Below are 24,701 nucleotides of genomic sequence, written 5' to 3' on the forward strand. Positions count from 1 at the left end.
CAGAATGCTTCTGTGTAGCTTTTATTTGAAGATACTCCTCTTTCCACTATAGGCCCTTTAGCGCTCCGATTGTCCACATGTAATTTCTACAGAAAGTTTGCTTCAGAACTGCTCACTAAAAAGTAAGGTTCAACTCTGTTAGTTGAATGCACAGAACAGAAAGAAGTTTCGCAGAATGCTTCTCTGTAGTTTTTATTTGAAGATATTCCTTTTTCCAATAGAGGACCCTTGGCGCTCCAATTGTTCACTTGCAGTTTCCCCAGAAGGAGTGTTTCAGAACTTCTCAATCAAAAGTAATGTTAAATTCTGTTAGTTGAATGCACAGAACAGAAAGAAGTTTCGCAGAATGCTTCTGTGTAGTTTTTATTTGAAGTTATTCCTTTTTCCACTATAGGCCCCTTAGCGCTCCGAATGTCCACTTGCACTTTCTACAGAAAGAGTGTTTCAGATGTGCACAATCCAAAGTAAGGTTCAACTCTGTTAGTTGAATGCAAAGAAGAGAAAGAAGTTTCACAGAATGCTTCTGTGTTGTTTTTATTTGAAGATATTCCTTTTTCCACTTAAGGATCCTAAGCCCTCCAAATGTCCACTTGCAGTTTCTACAGAAAGAGTGTTTCAGAACTGCTCAATGCAAAGTAAAGTTCAACTCTTTTAGCTGAATGCACAGAAAAGAAAGAAGTTTCACAGAATGTTTCTGTGTAGCTTTTATTTGAAGATAGTCCTGTTTCCACTATAGGCCCTTTATCGCTCCGATTGTCCACTTGCAATTTCTACAGAAAGTGTGCTTCAGAACTGCTCATTAAAAAGTAAGGTTCAACTCTGTTAGTTGAATGCACAGAACAGAAAGAAGTTTCGCAGAATGCTTCTCTGTAGTTTTTATTTGAAGATATTCCTTTTTCCAATAGAGGACCCTTGGCGCTCCAATTGTTCACTTGCAGTTTCCCCAGAAGGAGTGTTTCAGAACTTCTCAATCAAAAGTAATGTTAAATCCTGTTAGTTGAATGCACAGAACAGAAAGAAGTTTCGCAGAATGCTTCTGTGTAGTTCTTACTTGAAGATATTCCTTTTTCCACTAAAGGCCCCTTAGCGCTCAGAATGTCCACTTGCAGCTACTGCAGAGAGAGTGTTTCAGAGCTGCTCAATTAAAAGTAAGCTTCAACTCTGTTAACCGAATGTTCAGAGCCCAAAGAAGTTTCACACAATGCTTCTGTGTAGTTTTTATTTGAAGATATTTCTTCTTCCACTATAGGCCCCTTAGTGCTCTGAATATCCACTTCCAGTTTCTACAGAGAGAGTGTTTCAGAACTGCTGAATCAAAAGTAAGCTTCAACTGTGTTAGTTGAATGCACAGAACAGAAAGAAATTTCACAGAATGCTTCTGTGTAGTTTTTATTTGAAGTTATTCCTTTTTCCACTATAGGCCCCTTAGCGCTCCGAATGTCCACTTGCACTTTCTACAGAAAGAGTGTTTCAGATGTGCACAATCCAAAGTAAGCTTCAAGTCTGCTAGTTGAAAGCGCAGAACAGAGAGAAGTTTCACAGAATACTTCTGTGTAGTTTTTATTGGAAGATATTCCTTTTTCCAATGTAGGCCCCTTAGCGATCGGAATGTCCACTTGCAGTTTCCGCAGAAGCAGTGTTTTAGAACTGCTGAATCAAAAGTAAGGCTCAACTCTGTTAGTTGAATGCAAAGAAGAGAAAGAAGTTTCACTGAATGCTTCTGTGTTGTTTTTATTTGAAGATATTCCTTTTTCAACTAAAGGATCCTAAGCCCTCCAAATGTCCACTTGCAGTTTCTACAGAAAGAGTGTTTCAGAACTGCTCAATGCAAAGTACAGTTCAACTCTTTTAGTTGAATGCACAGAACAGAAAGAAGTTTCACAGAATGCTTCTGTGTAGGTTTTATTTGAAGATACTCCTCTTTCCACTATAGGCCCTTTAGCGCTCCGATTGTCCACATGTAATTTCTACAGAAAGTTTGCTTCAGAACTGCTCACTAAAAAGTAAGGTTCAACTCTGTTAGTTGAATGCACAGAACAGAAAGAAGTTTCGCAGAATGCTTCTCTGTAGTTTTTATTTGAAGATATTCCTTTTTCCAATAGAGGACCCTTGGCGCTCCAATTGTTCACTTGCAGTTTCCCCAGAAGGAGTGTTTCAGAACTTCTCAATCAAAAGAAATGTTAAATTCTGTTAGTTGAATGCACAGAACAGAAAGAAGTTTCGCAGAATGCTTCTGTGTAGTCTTTATTTGAAGTTATTCCTTTTTCCACTAAAGGCCCCTTAGCGCTCCGACTGTCCACTTGCACTTTCTACAGAAAGAGTGTTTCAGATGTGCACAATCCAAAGTAAGGTTCAACTCTGTTAGTTGAATGCAAAGAAGAGAAAGAAGTTTCACAGAATGCTTCTGTGTTGTTTTTATTTGAAGATATTCCTTTTTCCACTTAAGGATCCTAAGCCCTCCAAATGTCCACTTGCAGTTTCTACAGAAAGAGTGTTTCAGAACTGCTCAATGCAAAGTAAAGTTCAACTCTTTTAGCTGAATGCACAGAAAAGAAAGAAGTTTCACAGAATGTTTCTGTGTAGCTTTTATTTGAAGATAGTCCTGTTTCCACTATAGGCCCTTTATCGCTCCGATTGTCCACTTGCAATTTCTACAGAAAGTGTGCTTCAGAACTGCTCATTAAAAAGTAAGGTTCAACTCTGTTAGTTGAATGCACAGAACAGAAAGAAGTTTCGCAGAATGCTTCTCTGTAGTTTTTATTTGAAGATATTCCTTTTTCCAATAGAGGACCCTTGGCGCTCCAATTGTTCACTTGCAGTTTCCCCAGAAGGAGTGTTTCAGAACTTCTCAATCAAAAGTAATGTTAAATCCTGTTAGTTGAATGCACAGAACAGAAAGAAGTTTCGCAGAATGCTTCTGTGTAGTTCTTACTTGAAGATATTCCTTTTTCCACTAAAGGCCCCTTAGCGCTCAGAATGTCCACTTGCAGCTACTGCAGAGAGAGTGTTTCAGAGCTGCTCAATTAAAAGTGAGCTTCAACTCTGTTAACCGAATGTTCAGAGCCCAAAGAAGTTTCACACAATGCTTCTGTGTAGTTTTTATTTGAAGATATTTCTTCTTCCACTATAGGCCCCTTAGTGCTCTGAATATCCACTTCCAGTTTCTACAGAGAGAGTGTTTCAGAACTGCTGAATCAAAAGTAAGCTTCAACTGTGTTAGCTGAATGCACAGAACAGAAAGAAATTTCACAGAATGCTTCTGTGTAGTTTTTATTTGAAGTTATTCCTTTTTCCACTATAGGCCCCTTAGCGCTCCGAATGTCCACTTGCACTTTCTACAGAAAGAGTGTTTCAGATGTGCACAATCCAAAGTAAGCTTCAAGTCTGCTAGTTGAAAGCGCAGAACAGAGAGAAGTTTCACAGAATACTTCTGTGTAGTTTTTATTGGAAGATATTCCTTTTTCCAATGTAGGCCCCTTAGCGATCGGAATGTCCACTTGCAGTTTCCGCAGAAGAAGTGTTTCAGAACTGCTGAATCAAAAGTAAGGCTCAATTCTGTTAGTTGAATGCAAAGAAGAGAAAGAAGTTTCACTGAATGCTTCTGTGTTGTTTTTATTTGAAGATATTCCTTTTTCAACTAAAGGATCCTAAGCCCTCCAAATGTCCACTTGCAGTTTCTACAGAAAGAGTGTTTCAGAACTGCTCAATGCAAAGTACAGTTCAACTCTTTTAGTTGAATGCACAGAACAGAAAGAAGTTTCACAGAATGCTTCTGTGTAGCTTTTATTTGAAGATACTCCTCTTTCCACTATAGGCCCTTTAGCGCTCCGATTGTCCACATGTAATTTCTACAGAAAGTTTGCTTCAGAACTGCTCACTAAAAAGTAAGGTTCAACTCTGTTAGTTGAATGCACAGAACAGAAAGAAGTTTCGCAGAATGCTTCTCTGTAGTTTTTATTTGAAGATATTCCTTTTTCCAATAGAGGACCCTTGGCGCTCCAATTGTTCACTTGCAGTTTCCCCAGAAGGAGTGTTTCAGAACTTCTCAATCAAAAGTAATGTTAAATTCTGTTAGTTGAATGCACAGAACAGAAAGAAGTTTCGCAGAATGCTTCTGTGTAGTTTTTATTTGAAGTTATTCCTTTTTCCACTATAGGCCCCTTAGCGCTCCGAATGTCCACTTGCACTTTCTACAGAAAGAGTGTTTCAGATGTGCACAATCCAAAGTAAGGTTCAACTCTGTTAGTTGAATGCAAAGAAGAGAAAGAAGTTTCACAGAATGCTTCTGTGTTGTTTTTATTTGAAGATATTCCTTTTTCCACTTAAGGATCCTAAGCCCTCCAAATGTCCACTTGCAGTTTCTACAGAAAGAGAGTTTCAGAACTGCTCAATGCAAAGTAAAGTTCAACTCTTTTAGCTGAATGCACAGAAAAGAAAGAAGTTTCACAGAATGTTTCTGTGTAGCTTTTATTTGAAGATAGTCCTGTTTCCACTATAGGCCCTTTATCGCTCCGATTGTCCACTTGCAATTTCTACAGAAAGTGTGCTTCAGAACTGCTCATTAAAAAGTAAGGTTCAACTCTGTTAGTTGAATGCACAGAACAGAAAGAAGTTTCGCAGAATGCTTCTCTGTAGTTTTTATTTGAAGATATTCCTTTTTCCAATAGAGGACCCTTGGCGCTCCAATTGTTCACTTGCAGTTTCCCCAGAAGGAGTGTTTCAGAACTTCTCAATCAAAAGTAATGTTAAATCCTGTTAGTTGAATGCACAGAACAGAAAGAAGTTTCGCAGAATGCTTCTGTGTAGTTCTTACTTGAAGATATTCCTTTTTCCACTAAAGGCCCCTTAGCGCTCAGAATGTCCACTTGCAGCTACTGCAGAGAGAGTGTTTCAGAGCTGCTCAATTAAAAGTAAGCTTCAACTCTGTTAACCGAATGTTCAGAGCCCAAAGAAGTTTCACACAATGCTTCTGTGTAGTTTTTATTGGAAGATATTTCTTCTTCCACTATAGGCCCCTTAGTGCTCTGAATATCCACTTCCAGTTTCTACAGAGAGAGTGTTTCAGAACTGCTGAATCAAAAGTAAGCTTCAACTGTGTTAGTTGAATGCACAGAACAGAAAGAAGTTTCACAGAATGCTTCTGTGTAGCTTTTATTTGAAGATACTCCTCTTTCCACTATAGGCCCTTTAGCGCTCCGATTGTCCACATGTAATTTCTACAGAAAGTTTGCTTCAGAACTGCTCACTAAAAAGTAAGGTTCAACTCTGTTAGTTGAATGCACAGAACAGAAAGAAGTTTCGCAGAATGCTTCTCTGTAGTTTTTATTTGAAGATATTCCTTTTTCCAATAGAGGACCCTTGGCGCTCCAATTGTTCACTTGCAGTTTCCCCAGAAGGAGTGTTTCAGAACTTCTCAATCAAAAGTAATGTTAAATTCTGTTAGTTGAATGCACAGAACAGAAAGAAGTTTCGCAGAATGCTTCTGTGTAGTTTTTATTTGAAGTTATTCCTTTTTCCACTATAGGCCCCTTAGCGCTCCGAATGTCCACTTGCACTTTCTACAGAAAGAGTGTTTCTGATGTGCACAATCCAAAGTAAGGTTCAACTCTGTTAGTTGAATGCAAAGAAGAGAAAGAAGTTTCACAGAATGCTTCTGTGTTGTTTTTATTTGAAGATATTCCTTTTTCCACTTAAGGATCCTAAGCCCTCCAAATGTCCACTTGCAGTTTCTACAGAAAGAGTGTTTCAGAACTGCTCAATGCAAAGTAAAGTTCAACTCTTTTAGCTGAATGCACAGAAAAGAAAGAAGTTTCAGAGAATGTTTCTGTGTAGCTTTTATTTGAAGATAGTCCTGTTTCCACTATAGGCCCTTTATCGCTCCGATTGTCCACTTGCAATTTCTACAGAAAGTGTGCTTCAGAACTGCTCATTAAAAAGTAAGGTTCAACTCTGTTAGTTGAATGCACAGAACAGAAAGAAGTTTCGCAGAATGCTTCTCTGTAGTTTTTATTTGAAGATATTCCTTTTTCCAATAGAGGACCCTTGGCGCTCCAATTGTTCACTTGCAGTTTCCCCAGAAGGAGTGTTTCAGAACTTCTCAATCAAAAGTAATGTTAAATCCTGTTAGTTGAATGCACAGAACAGAAAGAAGTTTCGCAGAATGCTTCTGTGTAGTTCTTACTTGAAGATATTCCTTTTTCCACTAAAGGCCCCTTAGCGCTCAGAATGTCCACTTGCAGCTACTGCAGAGAGAGTGTTTCAGAGCTGCTCAATTAAAAGTGAGCTTCAACTCTGTTAACCGAATGTTCAGAGCCCAAAGAAGTTTCACACAATGCTTCTGTGTAGTTTTTATTTGAAGATATTTCTTCTTCCACTATAGGCCCCTTAGTGCTCTGAATATCCACTTCCAGTTTCTACAGAGAGAGTGTTTCAGAACTGCTGAATCAAAAGTAAGCTTCAACTGTGTTAGCTGAATGCACAGAACAGAAAGAAATTTCACAGAATGCTTCTGTGTAGTTTTTATTTGAAGTTATTCCTTTTTCCACTATAGGCCCCTTAGCGCTCCGAATGTCCACTTGCACTTTCTACAGAAAGAGTGTTTCAGATGTGCACAATCCAAAGTAAGCTTCAAGTCTGCTAGTTGAAAGCGCAGAACAGAGAGAAGTTTCACAGAATACTTCTGTGTAGTTTTTATTGGAAGATATTCCTTTTTCCAATGTAGGCCCCTTAGCGATCGGAATGTCCACTTGCAGTTTCCGCAGAAGAAGTGTTTCAGAACTGCTGAATCAAAAGTAAGGCTCAATTCTGTTAGTTGAATGCAAAGAAGAGAAAGAAGTTTCACTGAATGCTTCTGTGTTGTTTTTATTTGAAGATATTCCTTTTTCAACTAAAGGATCCTAAGCCCTCCAAATGTCCACTTGCAGTTTCTACAGAAAGAGTGTTTCAGAACTGCTCAATGCAAAGTACAGTTCAACTCTTTTAGTTGAATGCACAGAACAGAAAGAAGTTTCACAGAATGCTTCTGTGTAGCTTTTATTTGAAGATACTCCTCTTTCCACTATAGGCCCTTTAGCGCTCCGATTGTCCACATGTAATTTCTACAGAAAGTTTGCTTCAGAACTGCTCACTAAAAAGTAAGGTTCAACTCTGTTAGTTGAATGCACAGAACAGAAAGAAGTTTCGCAGAATGCTTCTCTGTAGTTTTTATTTGAAGATATTCCTTTTTCCAATAGAGGACCCTTGGCGCTCCAATTGTTCACTTGCAGTTTCCCCAGAAGGAGTGTTTCAGAACTTCTCAATCAAAAGTAATGTTAAATTCTGTTAGTTGAATGCACAGAACAGAAAGAAGTTTCGCAGAATGCTTCTGTGTAGTTTTTATTTGAAGTTATTCCTTTTTCCACTATAGGCCCCTTAGCGCTCCGAATGTCCACTTGCACTTTCTACAGAAAGAGTGTTTCAGATGTGCACAATCCAAAGTAAGGTTCAACTCTGTTAGTTGAATGCAAAGAAGAGAAAGAAGTTTCACAGAATGCTTCTGTGTTGTTTTTATTTGAAGATATTCCTTTTTCCACTTAAGGATCCTAAGCCCTCCAAATGTCCACTTGCAGTTTCTACAGAAAGAGAGTTTCAGAACTGCTCAATGCAAAGTAAAGTTCAACTCTTTTAGCTGAATGCACAGAAAAGAAAGAAGTTTCACAGAATGTTTCTGTGTAGCTTTTATTTGAAGATAGTCCTGTTTCCACTATAGGCCCTTTATCGCTCCGATTGTCCACTTGCAATTTCTACAGAAAGTGTGCTTCAGAACTGCTCATTAAAAAGTAAGGTTCAACTCTGTTAGTTGAATGCACAGAACAGAAAGAAGTTTCGCAGAATGCTTCTCTGTAGTTTTTATTTGAAGATATTCCTTTTTCCAATAGAGGACCCTTGGCGCTCCAATTGTTCACTTGCAGTTTCCCCAGAAGGAGTGTTTCAGAACTTCTCAATCAAAAGTAATGTTAAATCCTGTTAGTTGAATGCACAGAACAGAAAGAAGTTTCGCAGAATGCTTCTGTGTAGTTCTTACTTGAAGATATTCCTTTTTCCACTAAAGGCCCCTTAGCGCTCAGAATGTCCACTTGCAGCTACTGCAGAGAGAGTGTTTCAGAGCTGCTCAATTAAAAGTAAGCTTCAACTCTGTTAACCGAATGTTCAGAGCCCAAAGAAGTTTCACACAATGCTTCTGTGTAGTTTTTATTGGAAGATATTTCTTCTTCCACTATAGGCCCCTTAGTGCTCTGAATATCCACTTCCAGTTTCTACAGAGAGAGTGTTTCAGAACTGCTGAATCAAAAGTAAGCTTCAACTGTGTTAGTTGAATGCACAGAACAGAAAGAAGTTTCACAGAATGCTTCTGTGTAGCTTTTATTTGAAGATACTCCTCTTTCCACTATAGGCCCTTTAGCGCTCCGATTGTCCACATGTAATTTCTACAGAAAGTTTGCTTCAGAACTGCTCACTAAAAAGTAAGGTTCAACTCTGTTAGTTGAATGCACAGAACAGAAAGAAGTTTCGCAGAATGCTTCTCTGTAGTTTTTATTTGAAGATATTCCTTTTTCCAATAGAGGACCCTTGGCGCTCCAATTGTTCACTTGCAGTTTCCCCAGAAGGAGTGTTTCAGAACTTCTCAATCAAAAGTAATGTTAAATTCTGTTAGTTGAATGCACAGAACAGAAAGAAGTTTCGCAGAATGCTTCTGTGTAGTTTTTATTTGAAGTTATTCCTTTTTCCACTATAGGCCCCTTAGCGCTCCGAATGTCCACTTGCACTTTCTACAGAAAGAGTGTTTCTGATGTGCACAATCCAAAGTAAGGTTCAACTCTGTTAGTTGAATGCAAAGAAGAGAAAGAAGTTTCACAGAATGCTTCTGTGTTGTTTTTATTTGAAGATATTCCTTTTTCCACTTAAGGATCCTAAGCCCTCCAAATGTCCACTTGCAGTTTCTACAGAAAGAGTGTTTCAGAACTGCTCAATGCAAAGTAAAGTTCAACTCTTTTAGCTGAATGCACAGAAAAGAAAGAAGTTTCAGAGAATGTTTCTGTGTAGCTTTTATTTGAAGATAGTCCTGTTTCCACTATAGGCCCTTTATCGCTCCGATTGTCCACTTGCAATTTCTACAGAAAGTGTGCTTCAGAACTGCTCATTAAAAAGTAAGGTTCAACTCTGTTAGTTGAATGCACAGAACAGAAAGAAGTTTCGCAGAATGCTTCTCTGTAGTTTTTATTTGAAGATATTCCTTTTTCCAATAGAGGACCCTTGGCGCTCCAATTGTTCACTTGCAGTTTCCCCAGAAGGAGTGTTTCAGAACTTCTCAATCAAAAGTAATGTTAAATCCTGTTAGTTGAATGCACAGAACAGAAAGAAGTTTCGCAGAATGCTTCTGTGTAGTTCTTACTTGAAGATATTCCTTTTTCCACTAAAGGCCCCTTAGCGCTCAGAATGTCCACTTGCAGCTACTGCAGAGAGAGTGTTTCAGAGCTGCTCAATTAAAAGTGAGCTTCAACTCTGTTAACCGAATGTTCAGAGCCCAAAGAAGTTTCACACAGTGCTTCTGTGTAGTTTTTATTTGAAGATATTTCTTCTTCCACTATAGGCCCCTTAGTGCTCTGAATATCCACTTCCAGTTTCTACAGAGAGAGTGTTTCAGAATTGCTGAATCAAAAGTAAGCTTCAAATGTGTTAGTTGAATGCACAGAACAGAAAGAAATTTCACAGAATGCTTCTGTGTAGTTTTTATTTGTAGTTATTTCTTTTTCCACTATAGGCCCCTTAGCGCTCCGAATGTCCACTTGCACTTTCTACAGAAAGAGTGTTTCAGATGTGCACAATCCAAAGTAAGCTTCAAGTCTGCTAGTTGAAAGCGCAGAACAGAGAGAAGTTTCACAGAATACTTCTGTGTAGTTTTTATTGGAAGATATTCCTTTTTCCAATGTAGGCCCCTTAGCGATCGGAATGTCCACTTGCAGTTTCCGCAGAAGCAGTGTTTTAGAACTGCTGAATCAAAAGTAAGGCTCAACTCTGTTAGTTGAATGCAAAGAAGAGAAAGAAGTTTCACTGAATGCTTCTGTGTTGTTCTTATTTGAAGATATTCCTTTTTCAACTAAAGGATCCTAAGCCCTCCAAATGTCCACTTGCAGTTTCTACAGAAAGAGTGTTTCAGAACTGCTCAATGCAAAGCACAGTTCAACTCTTTTAGTTGAATGCACAGAACAGAAAGAAGTTTCACAGAATGCTTCTGTGTAGCTTTTATTTGAAGATACTCCTCTTTCCACTATAGGCCCTTTAGCGCTCCGATTGTCCACATGTAATTTCTACAGAAAGTTTGCTTCAGAACTGCTCACTAAAAAGTAAGGTTCAACTCTGTTAGTTGAATGCACAGAACAGAAAGAAGTTTCGCAGAATGCTTCTCTGTAGTTTTTATTTGAAGATATTCCTTTTTCCCATAGAGGACCCTTGGCGCTCCAATTGTTCACTTGCAGTTTCCCCAGAAGGAGTGTTTCAGAACTTCTCAATCAAAAGAAATGTTAAATTCTGTTAGTTGAATGCACAGAACAGAAAGAAGTTTCGCAGAATGCTTCTGTGTAGTCTTTATTTGAAGTTATTCCTTTTTCCACTAAAGGCCCCTTAGCGCTCCGACTGTCCACTTGCACTTTCTACAGAAAGAGTGTTTCAGATGTGCACAATCCAAAGTAAGGTTCAACTCTGTTAGTTGAATGCAAAGAAGAGAAAGAAGTTTCACAGAATGCTTCTGTGTTGTTTTTATTTGAAGATATTCCTTTTTCCACTTAAGGATCCTAAGCCCTCCAAATGTCCACTTGCAGTTTCTACAGAAAGAGAGTTTCAGAACTGCTCAATGCAAAGTAAAGTTCAACTCTTTTAGCTGAATGCACAGAAAAGAAAGAAGTTTCACAGAATGTTTCTGTGTAGCTTTTATTTGAAGATAGTCCTGTTTCCACTATAGGCCCTTTATCGCTCCGATTGTCCACTTGCAATTTCTACAGAAAGTGTGCTTCAGAACTGCTCATTAAAAAGTAAGGTTCAACTCTGTTAGTTGAATGCACAGAACAGAAAGAAGTTTCGCAGAATGCTTCTCTGTAGTTTTTATTTGAAGATATTCCTTTTTCCAATAGAGGACCCTTGGCGCTCCAATTGTTCACTTGCAGTTTCCCCAGAAGGAGTGTTTCAGAACTTCTCAATCAAAAGTAATGTTAAATCCTGTTAGTTGAATGCACAGAACAGAAAGAAGTTTCGCAGAATGCTTCTGTGTAGTTCTTACTTGAAGATATTCCTTTTTCCACTAAAGGCCCCTTAGCGCTCAGAATGTCCACTTGCAGCTACTGCAGAGAGAGTGTTTCAGAGCTGCTCAATTAAAAGTAAGCTTCAACTCTGTTAACCGAATGTTCAGAGCCCAAAGAAGTTTCACACAATGCTTCTGTGTAGTTTTTATTGGAAGATATTTCTTCTTCCACTATAGGCCCCTTAGTGCTCTGAATATCCACTTCCAGTTTCTACAGAGAGAGTGTTTCAGAACTGCTGAATCAAAAGTAAGCTTCAACTGTGTTAGTTGAATGCACAGAACAGAAAGAAGTTTCACAGAATGCTTCTGTGTAGCTTTTATTTGAAGATACTCCTCTTTCCACTATAGGCCCTTTAGCGCTCCGATTGTCCACATGTAATTTCTACAGAAAGTTTGCTTCAGAACTGCTCACTAAAAAGTAAGGTTCAACTCTGTTAGTTGAATGCACAGAACAGAAAGAAGTTTCGCAGAATGCTTCTCTGTAGTTTTTATTTGAAGATATTCCTTTTTCCAATAGAGGACCCTTGGCGCTCCAATTGTTCACTTGCAGTTTCCCCAGAAGGAGTGTTTCAGAACTTCTCAATCAAAAGTAATGTTAAATTCTGTTAGTTGAATGCACAGAACAGAAAGAAGTTTCGCAGAATGCTTCTGTGTAGTTTTTATTTGAAGTTATTCCTTTTTCCACTATAGGCCCCTTAGCGCTCCGAATGTCCACTTGCACTTTCTACAGAAAGAGTGTTTCTGATGTGCACAATCCAAAGTAAGGTTCAACTCTGTTAGTTGAATGCAAAGAAGAGAAAGAAGTTTCACAGAATGCTTCTGTGTTGTTTTTATTTGAAGATATTCCTTTTTCCACTTAAGGATCCTAAGCCCTCCAAATGTCCACTTGCAGTTTCTACAGAAAGAGTGTTTCAGAACTGCTCAATGCAAAGTAAAGTTCAACTCTTTTAGCTGAATGCACAGAAAAGAAAGAAGTTTCAGAGAATGTTTCTGTGTAGCTTTTATTTGAAGATAGTCCTGTTTCCACTATAGGCCCTTTATCGCTCCGATTGTCCACTTGCAATTTCTACAGAAAGTGTGCTTCAGAACTGCTCATTAAAAAGTAAGGTTCAACTCTGTTAGTTGAATGCACAGAACAGAAAGAAGTTTCGCAGAATGCTTCTCTGTAGTTTTTATTTGAAGATATTCCTTTTTCCAATAGAGGACCCTTGGCGCTCCAATTGTTCACTTGCAGTTTCCCCAGAAGGAGTGTTTCAGAACTTCTCAATCAAAAGTAATGTTAAATCCTGTTAGTTGAATGCACAGAACAGAAAGAAGTTTCGCAGAATGCTTCTGTGTAGTTCTTACTTGAAGATATTCCTTTTTCCACTAAAGGCCCCTTAGCGCTCAGAATGTCCACTTGCAGCTACTGCAGAGAGAGTGTTTCAGAGCTGCTCAATTAAAAGTGAGCTTCAACTCTGTTAACCGAATGTTCAGAGCCCAAAGAAGTTTCACACAGTGCTTCTGTGTAGTTTTTATTTGAAGATATTTCTTCTTCCACTATAGGCCCCTTAGTGCTCTGAATATCCACTTCCAGTTTCTACAGAGAGAGTGTTTCAGAATTGCTGAATCAAAAGTAAGCTTCAAATGTGTTAGTTGAATGCACAGAACAGAAAGAAATTTCACAGAATGCTTCTGTGTAGTTTTTATTTGTAGTTATTTCTTTTTCCACTATAGGCCCCTTAGCGCTCCGAATGTCCACTTGCACTTTCTACAGAAAGAGTGTTTCAGATGTGCACAATCCAAAGTAAGCTTCAAGTCTGCTAGTTGAAAGCGCAGAACAGAGAGAAGTTTCACAGAATACTTCTGTGTAGTTTTTATTGGAAGATATTCCTTTTTCCAATGTAGGCCCCTTAGCGATCGGAATGTCCACTTGCAGTTTCCGCAGAAGCAGTGTTTTAGAACTGCTGAATCAAAAGTAAGGCTCAACTCTGTTAGTTGAATGCAAAGAAGAGAAAGAAGTTTCACTGAATGCTTCTGTGTTGTTCTTATTTGAAGATATTCCTTTTTCAACTAAAGGATCCTAAGCCCTCCAAATGTCCACTTGCAGTTTCTACAGAAAGAGTGTTTCAGAACTGCTCAATGCAAAGCACAGTTCAACTCTTTTAGTTGAATGCACAGAACAGAAAGAAGTTTCACAGAATGCTTCTGTGTAGCTTTTATTTGAAGATACTCCTCTTTCCACTATAGGCCCTTTAGCGCTCCGATTGTCCACATGTAATTTCTACAGAAAGTTTGCTTCAGAACTGCTCACTAAAAAGTAAGGTTCAACTCTGTTAGTTGAATGCACAGAACAGAAAGAAGTTTCGCAGAATGCTTCTCTGTAGTTTTTATTTGAAGATATTCCTTTTTCCCATAGAGGACCCTTGGCGCTCCAATTGTTCACTTGCAGTTTCCCCAGAAGGAGTGTTTCAGAACTTCTCAATCAAAAGAAATGTTAAATTCTGTTAGTTGAATGCACAGAACAGAAAGAAGTTTCGCAGAATGCTTCTGTGTAGTCTTTATTTGAAGTTATTCCTTTTTCCACTAAAGGCCCCTTAGCGCTCCGACTGTCCACTTGCACTTTCTACAGAAAGAGTGTTTCAGATGTGCACAATCCAAAGTAAGGTTCAACTCTGTTAGTTGAATGCAAAGAAGAGAAAGAAGTTTCACAGAATGCTTCTGTGTTGTTTTTATTTGAAGATATTCCTTTTTCCAAATGTCCACTTGCAGTTTCTACAGAAAGAGTGTTTCAGAACTGCTCAATGCAAAGTAAAGTTCAACTCTTTTAGCTGAATGCACAGAAAAGAAAGAAGTTTCACAGAATGTTTCTGTGTAGCTTTTATTTGAAGATAGTCCTGTTTCCACTATAGGCCCTTTATCGCTCCGATTGTCCACTTGCAATTTCTACAGAAAGTGTGCTTCAGAACTGCTCATTAAAAAGTAAGGTTCAACTCTGTTAGTTGAATGCACAGAACAGAAAGAAGTTTCGCAGAATGCTTCTCTGTAGTTTTTATTTGAAGATATTCCTTTTTCCAATAGAGGACCCTTGGCGCTCCAATTGTTCACTTGCAGTTTCCCCAGAAGGAGTGTTTCAGAACTTCTCAATCAAAAGTAATGTTAAATCCTGTTAGTTGAATGCACAGAACAGAGAGAAGTTTCGCAGAATGCTTCTGTGTAGTTCTTACTTGAAGATATTCCTTTTTCCACTAAAGGCCCCTTAGCGCTCAGAATGTCCACTTGCAGCTACTGCAGAGAGAGTGTTTCAGAGCTGCTCAATTAAAAGTAAGCTTCAACTCTGTTAACCGAATGTTCAGAGCCCAAAGAAGTTTCACACAATGCTTCTGTGTAGTTTTTATTTGAAGATATTTCTTCTTCCACTATAGGCCCCTTAGTGCTCTGAATATCCACTTCCAGTTTCTACAGAGAGAGTGTTTCAGAACTGCTGAATCAAAAGTAAGCTTCAACTGTGTTAGTTGAATGCACAGAACAGAAAGAAATTTCACAGAATGCTTCTGTGTAGTTTTTATTTGTAGTTATTCCTTTTTCCACTATAGGCCCCTTAGCGCTCCGAATGTCCACTTGCACTTTCTACAGAAAGAGTGTTTCAGATGTGCACAATCCAAAGTAAGCTTCAAGTCTGCTAGTTGAAAGCGCAGAACAGAGAGAAGTTTCACAGAATACTTCTGTGTAGTTTTTATTGGAAGATATTCCTTTTTCCAATGTAGGCCCCTTAGCGATCGGAATGTCCACTTGCAGTTTCCGCAGAAGCAGTGTTTTAGAACTGCTGAATCAAAAGTAAGGCTCAACTCTGTTAGTTGAATGCAAAGAAGAGAAAGAAGTTTCACTGAATGCTTCTGTGTTGTTTTTATTTGAAGATATTCCTTTTTCAACTAAAGGATCCTAAGCCCTCCAAATGTCCACTTGCAGTTTCTACAGAAAGAGTGTTTCAGAACTGCTCAATGCAAAGCACAGTTCAACTCTTTTAGTTGAATGCACAGAACAGAAAGAAGTTTCACAGAATGCTTCTGTGTAGCTTTTATTTGAAGATACTCCTCTTTCCACTATAGGCCCTTTAGCGCTCCGATTGTCCACATGTAATTTCTACAGAAAGTTTGCTTCAGAACTGCTCACTAAAAAGTAAGGTTCAACTCTGTTAGTTGAATGCACAGAACAGAAAGAAGTTTCGCAGAATGCTTCTCTGTAGTTTTTATTTGAAGATATTCCTTTTTCCAATAGAGGACCCTTGGCGCTCCAATTGTTCACTTGCAGTTTCCCCAGAAGGAGTGTTTCAGAACTTCTCAATCAAAAGAAATGTTAAATTCTGTTAGTTGAATGCACAGAACAGAAAGAAGTTTCGCAGAATGCTTCTGTGTAGTCTTTATTTGAAGTTATTCCTTTTTCCACTAAAGGCCCCTTAGCGCTCCGACTGTCCACTTGCACTTTCTACAGAAAGAGTGTTTCAGATGTGCACAATCCAAAGTAAGGTTCAACTCTGTTAGTTGAATGCAAAGAAGAGAAAGAAGTTTCACAGAATGCTTCTGTGTTGTTTTTATTTGAAGATATTCCTTTTTCCACTTAAGGATCCTAAGCCCTCCAAATGTCCACTTGCAGTTTCTACAGAAAGAGTGTTTCAGAACTGCTCAATGCAAAGTAAAGTTCAACTCTTTTAGCTGAATGCACAGAAAAGAAAGAAGTTTCACAGAATGTTTCTGTGTAGCTTTTATTTGAAGATAGTCCTGTTTCCACTATAGGCCCTTTATCGCTCCGATTGTCCACTTGCAATTTCTACAGAAAGTGTGCTTCAGAACTGCTCATTAAAAAGTAAGGTTCAACTCTGTTAGTTGAATGCACAGAACAGAAAGAAGTTTCGCAGAATGCTTCTCTGTAGTTTTTATTTGAAGATATTCCTTTTTCCAATAGAGGACCCTTGGCGCTCCAATTGTTCACTTGCAGTTTCCCCAGAAGGAGTGTTTCAGAACTTCTCAATCAAAAGTAATGTTAAATCCTGTTAGTTGAATGCACAGAACAGAAAGAAGTTTCGCAGAATGCTTCTGTGTAGTTCTTACTTGAAGATATTAGTTTTTCCACTAAAGGCCCCTTATCGCTCAGAATGTCCACTTGCAGCTACTGCAGAGAGAGTGTTTCAGAGCTGCTCAATTAAAAGTGAGCTTCAACTCTGTTAACCGAATGTTCAGAGCCCAAAGAAGTTTCACACAATGCTTCTGTGTAGTTTTTATTTGAAGATATTTCTTCTTCCACTATAGGCCCCTTAGTGCTCTGAATATCCACTTCCAGTTTCTACAGAGAGAGTGTTTCAGAACTGCTGAATCAAAAGTAAGCTTCAACTGTGTTAGTTGAATGCACAGAACAGAAAGAAATTTCACAGAATGCTTCTGTGTAGTTTTTACTTGAAGTTATTCCTTTTTCCACTATAGGCCCCTTAGCGCTCCGAATGTCCACTTGCACTTTCTACAGAAAGAGTGTTTCAGATGTGCACAATCCAAAGTAAGCTTCAAGTCTGCTAGTTGAAAGCGCAGAACAGAGAGAAGTTTCACAGAATACTTCTGTGTAGTTTTTATTGGAAGATATTCCTTTTTCCAATGTAGGCCCCTTAGCGATCGGAATGTCCACTTGCTGTTTCCGCAGAAGCAGTGTTTTAGAACTGCTGAATCAAAAGTAAGGCTCAACTCTGTTAGTTGAATGCAAAGAAGAGAAAGAAGTTTCACTGAATGCTTCTGTGTTGTTTTTATTTGAAGATATTCCTTTTTCAACTAAAGGATCCTAAGCCCTCCAAATGTCCACTTGCAGTTTCTACAGAAAGAGTGTTTCAGAACTGCTCAATGCAAAGTACAGTTCAACTCTTTTAGTTGAATGCACAGAACAGAAAGAAGTTTCACAGAATGCTTCTGTGTAGCTTTTATTTGAAGATACTCCTCTTTCCACTATAGGCCCTTTAGCGCTCCGATTGTCCACATGTAATTTCTACAGAAAGTTTGCTTCAGAACTGCTCACTAAAAAGTAAGGTTCAACTCTGTTAGTTGAATGCACAGAACAGAAAGAAGTTTCGCAGAATGCTTCTCTGTAGTTTTTATTTGAAGATATTCCTTTTTCCAATAGAGGACCCTTGGCGCTCCAATTGTTCACTTGCAGTTTCCCCAGAAGGAGTGTTTCAGAACTTCTCAATCAAAAGTAATGTTAAATTCTGTTAGTTGAATGCACAGAACAGAAAGAAGTTTCGCAGAATGCTTCTGTGTAGTTTTTATTTGAAGTTATTCCTTTTTCCACTATAGGCCCCTTAGCGCTCCGAATGTCCACTTGCACTTTCTACAGAAAGAGTGTTTCAGATGTGCACAATCCAAAGTAAGGTTCAACTCTGTTAGTTGAATGCAAAGAAGAGAAAGAAGTTTCACAGAATGCTTCTGTGTTGTTTTTATTTGAAGATATTCCTTTTTCCACTTAAGGATCCTAAGCCCTCCAAATGTCCACTTGCAGTTTCTACAGAAAGAGTGTTTCAGAACTGCTCAATGCAAAGTAAAGTTCAACTCTTTTAGCTGAATGCACAGAAAAGAAAGAAGTTTCACAGAATGTTTCTGTGTAGCTTTTATTTGAAGATAGTCCTGTTTCCACTATAGGCCCTTTATCGCTCCGATTGTCCACTTGCAATTTCTACAGAAAGTGTGCTTCAGAACTGCTCATTAAAACGTAAGGTTCAACTCTGTTAGTTGAATGCACAGAACAGAAAGAAGTTTCGCAGAATGCTTCTCTGTAGTTTTTATTTGAAGATATTCCTTTTTCCAATAGAGGACCCTTGGCGCTCCAATTGTTCACTTGCAGTTTCCCCAGAAGGAGTGTTTCAGAACTTCTCAATCAAAAGTAATGTTAAATCCTGTTAGTTGAATGCACAGAACAGAAAGAAGTTTCGCAGAATGCTTCTGTGTAGTTCTTACTTGAAGATATTCCTTTTTCCACTAAAGGCCCCTTAGCGCTCAGAATGTCCACTTGCAGCTACTGCAGAGAGAGTGTTTCAGAGCTGCTCAATTAAAAGTAAGCTTCAACTCTGTTAACCGAATGTTCAGAGCCCAAAGAAGTTTCACACAATGCTTCTGTGTAGTTTTTATTTGAAGATATTTCTTCTTCCACTATAGGCCCCTTAGTGCTCTGAATATCCACTTCCAGTTTCTACAGAGAGAGTGTTTCAGAACTGCTGAATCAAAAGTAAGCTTCAACTGTGTTAGTTGAATGCACAGAACAGAAAGAAATTTCACAGAATGCTTCTGTGTAGTTTTTATTTGAAGTTATTCCTTTTTCCACTATAGGCCCCTTAGCGCTCCGAATGTCCACTTGCACTTTCTACAGAAAGAGTGTTTCAGATGTGCACAATCCAAAGTAAGCTTCAAGTCTGCTAGTTGAAAGCGCAGAACAGAGAGAAGTTTCACAGAATACTTCTGTGTAGTTTTTATTGGAAGATATTCCTTTTTCCAATGTAGGCCCCTTAGCGATCGGAATGTCCACTTGCAGTTTCCGCAGAAGCAGTGTTTTAGAACTGCTGAATCAAAAGTAAGGCTCAACTCTGTTAGTTGAATGCAAAGAAGAGAAAGAAGTTTCACTGAATGCTTCTGTGTTGTTTTTATTTGAAGATATTCCTTTTTCAACTAAAGGATCCTAAGCCCTCCAAATGTCCACTTGCAGTTTCTACAGAAAGAGTGTTTCAGAACTGCTCAATGCAAAGTACAGTTCAACTCTTTTAGTTGAATGCACAGAACAGAAAGAAGTTTCACAGAATGCTTCTGTGTAGGTTTTATTTGAAGATACTCCTCTTTCCACTATAGGCCCTTTAGCGCTCCGATTGTCCACATGTAATTTCTACAGAAAGTTTGCTTCAGAACTGCTCACTAAAAAGTAAGGTTCAACTCTGTTAGTTGAATGCACAGAACAGAAAGAAGTTTCGCAGAATGCTTCTCTGTAGTTTTTATTTGAAGATATTCCTTTTTCCAATAGAGGACCCTTGGCGCTCCAATTGTTCACTTGCAGTTTCCCCAGAAGGAGTGTTTCAGAACTTCTCAATCAAAAGAAATGTTAAATTCTGTTAGTTGAATGCACAGAACAGAAAGAAGTTTCGCAGAATGCTTCTGTGTAGTCTTTATTTGAAGTTATTCCTTTTTCCACTAAAGGCCCCTTAGCGCTCCGACTGTCCACTTGCACTTTCTACAGAAAGAGTGTTTCAGATGTGCACAATCCAAAGTAAGGTTCAACTCTGTTAGTTGAATGCAAAGAAGAGAAAGAAGTTTCACAGAATGCTTCTGTGTTGTTTTTATTTGAAGATATTCCTTTTTCCACTTAAGGATCCTAAGCCCTCCAAATGTCCACTTGCAGTTTCTACAGAAAGAGTGTTTCAGAACTGCTCAATGCAAAGTAAAGTTCAACTCTTTTAGCTGAATGCACAGAAAAGAAAGAAGTTTCACAGAATGTTTCTGTGTAGCTTTTATTTGAAGATAGTCCTGTTTCCACTATAGGCCCTTTATCGCTCCGATTGTCCACTTGCAATTTCTACAGAAAGTGTGCTTCAGAACTGCTCATTAAAACGTAAGGTTCAACTCTGTTAGTTGAATGCACAGAACAGAAAGAAGTTTCGCAGAATGCTTCTCTGTAGTTTTTATTTGAAGATATTCCTTTTTCCAATAGAGGACCCTTGGCGCTCCAATTGTTCACTTGCAGTTTCCCCAGAAGGAGTGTTTCAGAACTTCTCAATCAAAAGTAATGTTAAATCCTGTTAGTTGAATGCACAGAACAGAAAGAAGTTTCGCAGAATGCTTCTGTGTAGTTCTTACTTGAAGATATTCCTTTTTCCACTAAAGGCCCCTTAGCGCTCAGAATGTCCACTTGCAGCTACTGCAGAGAGAGTGTTTCAGAGCTGCTCAATTAAAAGTGAGCTTCAACTCTGTTAACCGAATGTTCAGAGCCCAAAGAAGTTTCACACAATGCTTCTGTGTAGTTTTTATTTGAAGATATTTCTTCTTCCACTATAGGCCCCTTAGTGCTCTGAATATCCACTTCCAGTTTCTACAGAGAGAGTGTTTCAGAACTGCTGAATCAAAAGTAAGCTTCAACTGTGTTAGCTGAATGCACAGAACAGAAAGAAATTTCACAGAATGCTTCTGTGTAGTTTTTATTTGAAGTTATTCCTTTTTCCACTATAGGCCCCTTAGCGCTCCGAATGTCCACTTGCACTTTCTACAGAAAGAGTGTTTCAGATGTGCACAATCCAAAGTAAGCTTCAAGTCTGCTAGTTGAAAGCGCAGAACAGAGAGAAGTTTCACAGAATACTTCTGTGTAGTTTTTATTGGAAGATATTCCTTTTTCCAATGTAGGCCCCTTAGCGATCGGAATGTCCACTTGCAGTTTCCGCAGAAGAAGTGTTTCAGAACTGCTGAATCAAAAGTAAGGCTCAATTCTGTTAGTTGAATGCAAAGAAGAGAAAGAAGTTTCACTGAATGCTTCTGTGTTGTTTTTATTTGAAGATATTCCTTTTTCAACTAAAGGATCCTAAGCCCTCCAAATGTCCACTTGCAGTTTCTACAGAAAGAGTGTTTCAGAACTGCTCAATGCAAAGTACAGTTCAACTCTTTTAGTTGAATGCACAGAACAGAAAGAAGTTTCACAGAATGCTTCTGTGTAGCTTTTATTTGAAGATACTCCTCTTTCCACTATAGGCCCTTTAGCGCTCCGATTGTCCACATGTAATTTCTACAGAAAGTTTGCTTCAGAACTGCTCACTAAAAAGTAAGGTTCAACTCTGTTAGTTGAATGCACAGAACAGAAAGAAGTTTCGCAGAATGCTTCTCTGTAGTTTTTATTTGAAGATATTCCTTTTTCCAATAGAGGACCCTTGGCGCTCCAATTGTTCACTTGCAGTTTCCCCAGAAGGAGTGTTTCAGAACTTCTCAATCAAAAGTAATGTTAAATTCTGTTAGTTGAATGCACAGAACAGAAAGAAGTTTCGCAGAATGCTTCTGTGTAGTTTTTATTTGAAGTTATTACTTTTTCCACTATAGGCCCCTTAGCGCTCCGAATGTCCACTTGCACTTTCTACAGAAAGAGTGTTTCAGATGTGCACAATCCAAAGTAAGGTTCAACTCTGTTAGTTGAATGCAAAGAAGAGAAAGAAGTTTCACAGAATGCTTCTGTGTTGTTTTTATTTGAAGATATTCCTTTTTCCACTTAAGGATCCTAAGCCCTCCAAATGTCCACTTGCAGTTTCTACAGAAAGAGTGTTTCAGAACTGCTCAATGCAAAGTAAAGTTCAACTCTTTTAGCTGAATGCACAGAAAAGAAAGAAGTTTCACAGAATGTTTCTGTGTAGCTTTTATTTGAAGATAGTCCTGTTTCCACTATAGGCCCTTTATCGCTCCGATTGTCCACTTGCAATTTCTACAGAAAGTGTGCTTCAGAACTGCTCATTAAAAAGTAAGGTTCAACTCTGTTAGTTGAATGCACAGAACAGAAAGAAGTTTCGCAGAATGCTTCTCTGTAGTTTTTATTTGAAGATATTCCTTTTTCCCATAGAGGACCCTTGGCGCTCCAATTGTTCACTTGCAGTTTCCCCAGAAGGAGTGTTTCAGAACTTCTCAATCAAAAGAAATGTTAAATTCTGTTAGTTGAATGCACAGAACAGAAAGAAGTTTCGCAGAATGCTTCTGTGTAGTCTTTATTTGAAGTTATTCCTTTTTCCACTAAAGGCCCCTTAGCGCTCCGACTGTCCACTTGCACTTTCTACAGAAAGAGTGTTTCAGATGTGCACAATCCAAAGTAAGGTTCAACTCTGTTAGTTGAATGCAAAGAAGAGAAAGAAGTTTCACAGAATGCTTCTGTGTTGTTTTTATTTGAAGATATTCCTTTTTCCACTTAAGGATCCTAAGCCCTCCAAATGTCCACTTGCAGTTTCTACAGAAAGAGTGTTTCAGAACTGCTCAATGCAAAGTAAAGTTCAACTCTTTTAGCTGAATGCACAGAAAAGAAAGAAGTTTCACAGAATGTTTCTGTGTAGCTTTTATTTGAAGATAGTCCTGTTTCCACTATAGGCCCTTTATCGCTCCGATTGTCCACTTGCAATTTCTACAGAAAGTGTGCTTCAGAACTGCTCATTAAAAAGTAAGGTTCAACTCTGTTAGTTGAATGCACAGAACAGAAAGAAGTTTCGCAGAATGCTTCTCTGTAGTTTTTATTTGAAGATATTCCTTTTTCCAATAGAGGACCCTTGGCGCTCCAATTGTTCACTTGCAGTTTCCCCAGAAGGAGTGTTTCAGAACTTCTCAATCAAAAGTAATGTTAAATCCTGTTAGTTGAATGCACAGAACAGAGAGAAGTTTCGCAGAATGCTTCTGTGTAGTTCTTACTTGAAGATATTCCTTTTTCCACTAAAGGCCCCTTAGCGCTCAGAATGTCCACTTGCAGCTACTGCAGAGAGAGTGTTTCAGAGCTGCTCAATTAAAAGTAAGCTTCAACTCTGTTAACCGAATGTTCAGAGCCCAAAGAAGTTTCACACAATGCTTCTGTGTAGTTTTTATTTGAAGATATTTCTTCTTCCACTATAGGCCCCTTAGTGCTCTGAATATCCACTTCCAGTTTCTACAGAGAGAGTGTTTCAGAACTGCTGAATCAAAAGTAAGCTTCAACTGTGTTAGTTGAATGCACAGAACAGAAAGAAATTTCACAGAATGCTTCTGTGTAGTTTTTATTTGTAGTTATTCCTTTTTCCACTATAGGCCCCTTAGCGCTCCGAATGTCCACTTGCACTTTCTACAGAAAGAGTGTTTCAGATGTGCACAATCCAAAGTAAGCTTCAAGTCTGCTAGTTGAAAGCGCAGAACAGAGAGAAGTTTCACAGAATACTTCTGTGTAGTTTTTATTGGAAGATATTCCTTTTTCCTATGTAGGCCCCTTAGCGATCGGAATGTCCACTTGCAGTTTCCGCAGAAGCAGTGTTTTAGAACTGCTGAATCAAAAGTAAGGCTCAACTCTGTTAGTTGAATGCAAAGAAGAGAAAGAAGTTTCACTGAATGCTTCTGTGTTGTTTTTATTTGAAGATATTCCTTTTTCAACTAAAGGATCCTAAGCCCTCCAAATGTCCACTTGCAGTTTCTACAGAAAGAGTGTTTCAGAACTGCTCAATGCAAAGCACAGTTCAACTCTTTTAGTTGAATGCACAGAACAGAAAGAAGTTTCACAGAATGCTTCTGTGTAGCTTTTATTTGAAGATACTCCTCTTTCCACTATAGGCCCTTTAGCGCTCCGATTGTCCACATGTAATTTCTACAGAAAGTTTGCTTCAGAACTGCTCACTAAAAAGTAAGGTTCAACTCTGTTAGTTGAATGCACAGAACAGAAAGAAGTTTCGCAGAATGCTTCTCTGTAGTTTTTATTTGAAGATATTCCTTTTTCCAATAGAGGACCCTTGGCGCTCCAATTGTTCACTTGCAGTTTCCCCAGAAGGAGTGTTTCAGAACTTCTCAATCAAAAGAAATGTTAAATTCTGTTAGTTGAATGCACAGAACAGAAAGAAGTTTCGCAGAATGCTTCTGTGTAGTCTTTATTTGAAGTTATTCCTTTTTCCACTAAAGGCCCCTTAGCGCTCCGACTGTCCACTTGCACTTTCTACAGAAAGAGTGTTTCAGATGTGCACAATCCAAAGTAAGGTTCAACTCTGTTAGTTGAATGCAAAGAAGAGAAAGAAGTTTCACAGAATGCTTCTGTGTTGTTTTTATTTGAAGATATTCCTTTTTCCACTTAAGGATCCTAAGCCCTCCAAATGTCCACTTGCAGTTTCTACAGAAAGAGTGTTTCAGAACTGCTCAATGCAAAGTAAAGTTCAACTCTTTTAGCTGAATGCACAGAAAAGAAAGAAGTTTCACAGAATGTTTCTGTGTAGCTTTTATTTGAAGATAGTCCTGTTTCCACTATAGGCCCTTTATCGCTCCGATTGTCCACTTGCAATTTCTACAGAAAGTGTGCTTCAGAACTGCTCATTAAAAAGTAAGGTTCAACTCTGTTAGTTGAATGCACAGAACAGAAAGAAGTTTCGCAGAATGCTTCTCTGTAGTTTTTATTTGAAGATATTCCTTTTTCCAATAGAGGACCCTTGGCGCTCCAATTGTTCACTTGCAGTTTCCCCAGAAGGAGTGTTTCAGAACTTCTCAATCAAAAGTAATGTTAAATCCTGTTAGTTGAATGCACAGAACAGAAAGAAGTTTCGCAGAATGCTTCTGTGTAGTTCTTACTTGAAGATATTAGTTTTTCCACTAAAGGCCCCTTATCGCTCAGAATGTCCACTTGCAGCTACTGCAGAGAGAGT

Source organism: Symphalangus syndactylus, chromosome 14 (assembly GCF_028878055.3).
Source record: "Symphalangus syndactylus isolate Jambi chromosome 14, NHGRI_mSymSyn1-v2.1_pri, whole genome shotgun sequence".
Lineage (NCBI taxonomy): Eukaryota > Metazoa > Chordata > Mammalia > Primates > Hylobatidae > Symphalangus > Symphalangus syndactylus.